The sequence below is a fragment of the Macaca nemestrina genome, chromosome 7 (assembly GCF_043159975.1).
Source record: "Macaca nemestrina isolate mMacNem1 chromosome 7, mMacNem.hap1, whole genome shotgun sequence".
NCBI lineage: Eukaryota > Metazoa > Chordata > Mammalia > Primates > Cercopithecidae > Macaca > Macaca nemestrina.
Genome location: NC_092131.1, coordinates 156,765,976 through 156,771,024, shown reverse-complemented (window position 1 = coordinate 156,771,024; position 5,049 = coordinate 156,765,976). Strand labels below are relative to the sequence as shown.

The 5,049-nt window shown below is 40.7% G+C and overlaps 1 long non-coding RNA gene and 1 other non-coding gene across 6 annotated transcripts in view; one reads left to right on the top strand and one right to left on the bottom strand.

Moving 5' to 3' along the window:
- LOC105491025 (uncharacterized) overlaps window positions 1-1,514 on the top strand; it is a 60,608-nt gene extending 59,094 nt beyond the window's left edge. For all 5 annotated transcript variants that reach the window (XR_011606091.1, XR_011606088.1, XR_011606089.1 and 2 more), the window contains one exon: window positions 1-1,514. This exon is cut by the window's left edge and continues 860 nt beyond it. This is a non-coding gene — a long non-coding RNA (uncharacterized lncRNA).
- A 1,949-nt stretch (window positions 1,515-3,463) lies between these two features.
- On the bottom strand, window positions 3,464-3,570 carry LOC112428736 (U6 spliceosomal RNA). The gene has a single exon (XR_003020787.1). It is a non-coding gene; the product is annotated as a U6 spliceosomal RNA (small nuclear RNA).
- Between the last annotated feature and the right edge of the window lie 1,479 nt (window positions 3,571-5,049).

Below are 5,049 nucleotides of genomic sequence, written 5' to 3'. Positions count from 1 at the left end.
CTGTAACTAGAAATGGAGCTTAGAATTGTATTTCTGGGCTAAGAGAGTGACATGTACCCAGGTACAGGAGAAACTTCAGAGCCTTGCGGACCTTTGGCCATACATACAAGCAGGTGTTCTCTCTTACAAGAGCCCCTTTCAAATCTTGGGCACATTTTAGTCATACAACTGCAAACTCAAAATTAATTTGCCTTAGTTCTAGTGGTGGTCAGGGCTGGTGGTCAAGTGGTGGGTGAAGACTGCAATTTTAAATAAAATGGTTAGGGAAGGACTCACATTTAAGCAAAGACCTGAAGGAGGCAGGGGAACAACTCATGGAGATAGCTGGGGACAAGGCTTCCAGAAGAAAAGCAAGAGCAAAGGTCCGACAGTGAAAGTCTGTCTGGGATGTTCTGGGGCCAGCGAGGAGGCTTGTGAGACTGGAGTGAAGTGAGGAAGGGAGGTAGAGGAGCTGGAGCTGGAGCTGGAGCTGGGGTGGCAGTGGGGCCCAGGTGGTGTGGAACTTCTGTAAGCAAACGGGCTTCCCCTGAGTGAGTTGGGAGGGAGAGGAGTGACATGACCTGACTTTTGTTTTAACGGGATCATTCTTGCTGCTGATGAGAACAGACTAAAAGGGAACAAGGGTAGAAGCAAAGAGATCAGGAGGAGGTGTTTTCAGTAATCCAGGGGAGAGATGACAGTAGTTGGGACCAGGATGGGAAGAACCGAGGTGGCAAGAAGTGGTAGGACTCTGAATATATTTCAAAGGTAGATGGATCTGCTGGTGGATTAGATATGAAGTGTGAGAGAAAGAGAGGAGTCACAGATGAGTCCAAGGTTGTCAGCCTGAGCCACTGGAGGGATGGAATTACCTTAACTAAACAGAGGAAGACTCAGGGAGAGGCAGGTGTTGGGAGAAACATCAGAAGTTCAGTTTGGGATGTGCCTAGCAGAGACATTGAATAGGCAGTTGAATACATGAGTGTAGACAAGTCAGGACTGGAGTTATAAGTTTGGGAGTCATATACATGGAAATGAAAGCCATAAGACTGAATGAGATTCCCAAGAAAGAAAATATAGACAGAATCTAAGAGAAAGAGCCAAAGACTGAGCCCTGGAGCACTCCAATGGTTAAAGTCAGTAGGAACCAGCCAAGGAGATGGAGAAATAGCAGCCATTGAGGAAAGAGGAAAGCCCGGAGAGAGGGGTATTATGAAAACAAGAGGAATGTCAGGCGTGGTGGCTCTTGCCTATAATCCCAGCACTTTGGGAGGCTGAGGCAGGCGGATCACCTGAGGTCAGGAGTTTGAGACCAGCCTGACCAACATGGAGAAACCCCATCTCTAGCAAAAATACAAAATTAACAGGGCGTGGTGGTGCATGTCTGTAATCCCAGCTACTTGGGAGGCTGAGGCAGGAGAATCACTTGAACCCGGGAGGCAGAGGTTGCAGTGAGCCGAGATCGCGCCACTGCACTCCAGCCTGGGTAACAAGAGTGAGACTCCGTCTCAAAAAAAAAAAAAAAAAAAAGAAAACCGGAGGAAGAAAATGTTTTATGGGGGAAAAAAAGGGGTCCACTGTTGAATATTGCTGATCAGTGAAGTAAGAATGAGGGATATTTGCCTGGGATTTTGCAATGTAGGGAACATTAGTAATTGTAACAAGGGCAGTTTATTTAGAGAGGTGGGGGTAGAAGCCTGGATGAGTAGGTTCAGGAGAGAACGGGATGAGAGGAAGTGCAGACAGGGAGGATAGATGACTATTGTGAAGAGTTCTTCTGCAGAGAGTGCAAGAATAGAGCAGTAGCTAGAGGTGAAAGTGAAGTCAAGAGAGGGTTTTTTTTCCCCCATTTTAAAGTGGGTGCAATAATACTGCATTTGCACACTAATGGAAATGTCTAATAGAAAAAGTGTTGATGCACCAGAGCAGCAGAGAATTGCTGGAGAAATTCTTTTCTCAGCATGTCTCACAGAACTGAAGACATTCTAACCTATGCCAAAGTTTGTTCCTATCCTGTGTACAATGAAATGCCAGCAATTCTGGTTAAGGAAATAGTTTCTGCAGGGGCAGAATTGGAAAGAGTTTCCGAGGTCCTTTGGAAAGCCAGGTCCCTGTATCTTGGAGTCTGAGGGCAGGGTGTGTGTGGGTGAAAGTGCTAACCCAAGGGCCTCAGCTTTGACTCGAAGATAAATTCTTCTGGGCATTCGCACGAAACCCACTCAAGCAACCTTTCTGTACAATATAGCTTATAAAAAGACTTCGCTAAAACAGATTTTTACCATTTGTGATTATTGGAAGAGACAATCCATTCCACTGAGAGACTTTGTGGAGATGGGCAGAAGAGGGGATCAGATTTCCGTACTGAGAGGTCAGTCTGGCTGCTGAGGATTGAGGAAGCTGTGTCAATAGTTCAGGTGAGAGATGTTGGTAGCTTGGACTAGAATGGAGGTAGTGAGGATGAATTTGATTAATTTGTTCTAAGCTAAAGGTATACATTTGGCAGATTTCCTATAGATCATAATGAAATCATGGGTAGTAAAGTGAGAGAAGGATCTAGTGAAGAATGAGAAAGACATGGGGCCTTGAAAAGAGCTCTAAGGAAGCCTAAGACTTTCGAGTCCTTTAGACTCCAGGGCTTGGTAAACTTATCCAGTAAAGGATCGGATAGTAAATATTTCAGGCTTTGTAGCCAAGAATCAAAATCAAGATATTATATGGGTACTTATATAACAAAGAGGAAAGAGAAGCCATAAAGCTTTTATTGACAAAATTCAAAATATAATAAAAATTGAGGACACCCTTTTTATAATATAGTTCTACCAATGAGAAAAATGAAATTTTCTTTTAAGGGAATGATAGTTTTGCTTAATTGGTGTTCAGAGTTAGTCTTCCCTATTATCAAAATAAATTGCAAATGTTCGTCTATTAATGTGATGAGGTTTTACATCTTTATATATTTCAAATGTCTTTTTACACAGACACATAATGCCAAATGCTGATATCAATTCAGGAACATATAATTTAAACTGAACATATTCATTGCTTGGAAAGGTATTCATAGAATTCTATTAGATTCTTCTTTTGACAGGCTTTTAGCATGTCATTGCCAATAAATCACTTTCTTTTTTTTTTTGTTTTTGTTTTTGAGCTAGAGTCTCGCTTTGTCACCCAGGCTGGAGTGCAGTGGTGCAATCTCGGCTCACTGCAACCTCTGCCTCCCAGGTTCTAGCGATTCTCCTGCCTCAGCCTCCTGAGTAGCTGGGACTACAGACACGCGCCACCATGCCCAGCTAATTTTTGTAATTTTTAGTAGAGATGATGTTTCACCGTATTGGCCAGGATGGTCTCAAACTCCTGACCTCATGATCCTCCCGCCTCAGACTCCCAAAGTGTTGGGATGAGAGGCGTGAGCCACCACGCCCAGCCTACACTTTCTTTTTTTAATTTTAAAACCATTTTTTAATTATTTAAAAATTTTTAAATTAAAAATATGGAAGCTTTCATGAATTTGCATGTCATCCTTGCACAGGAGCCATGCTCATCTTCTCTGTATCGTTCCAATTTTTATACATGTGCTGCCAAAGCAAGCACAGATAAATCACTTTCCTAAACCACACAGTTAAATGTACTTTGAAATTACCTTTGTTCTTGCATTGAGTTCAGAAAAACTCTGCTGGAATGGTCATTTAAGCTCAGAAAATACATCTGTTGCAAATGGAGAATGGAGATCTTGCTTTTTGTTTTCAGTTTTGACAGCTTGGGAAGTACATAAAGTAATTTCATATTACTTGTGATTGAGACATGAGTCATCTAAATGACTTTACCATAAGTTTTGAATATTAGCACTGTTTTGCCTCATAATTTTAGGTTGAATTTATTAAGAAACATTATCAAGTCTGTAGCAAAAGCTAATTCCAAAGTAATTAACAGTGGTTGTGGGCAGTTCTTCTATTTGAAAAAAACTTCAAACCTAGCCCCAAGCTCAAAAGATTGCAAAAAAATCTTACCATTGCTGAACCATTGACTGCTGTGTAGGGGGCAAGTCAGGATATTCACACAATTCCTCAGTTCCCACTAAAGACTCAATATTGATTCCTTGAATAATCCACAACTGAGCAGAATCAGCAACCCATGTTGATTCACCAAGACCCAAGGAAAATCACTCCACATCATTTGTGTTAATTGATTATTGTCACTCCCATTGTCCTCAACTCGGACAGCAACCCTCCATGGCAAAGGCTAATACTGATTTTAAGCAGTTTGTTTCTTCTGGACACATTTCTCCAGCAACCAAACATGATTTAATTAACTAGCCATTAGTAAATGGATTTCCTTGATTAGTTAACAAATGAGCCAGTTGGGGTACTTATCTGCAAAAAGGTTGAAGACTTTTTTTTTCATTTTTTTATTTTTGTGAAGACATTTTGCTGACATGAGATATTTCATTTTAAATTTTCTATTTTTTCCTGACTCTTGCTTTCCTGTGAGTTGGAAATCTTGTGATGAGTACTTCTGGTAATGTCAGCATATATTCTTTCAGCACGACTATAATGTCGTCGTACAATGTTTTGCCGTCTAATTTAATCAGAATGATCCACACTCCACTGTGCCTTAGAAGTATGACAGTGACATTTACTTTTCTTTTCTGTTTTGACATGATGGGTATAGACTGGTAATAAAAAAATAAAACATCATAGGTACAGTGACACATGAGACACTTGAAACACTGCCAAGTGATAACTGTGTCACTGTGATGTGTGGCGTGCCAAGTCACATTGCGAAGCAGTGACAGCACCCTATAGTGTCTCTATCACAACTACTCAATCTGCCATTGGAACACAAAAGTAGCCATGGACAATGTGCAAATGAATAAATGTGGCTGTGTTCCAAAAAAACATTATTTATGGACACTGAAATTTGAAATTCATGTCATTTTCATGCATCATGAAATATTATTTTTCTTTTCCTTTGTTTCAACTATTAGAATATGTAAAAAAAAAAAATTTAGCTTGAAGGACCTGTTAAAAACAGATGGCAGGCCATAATTTGGTAAATGGAAGATTGTTTCAA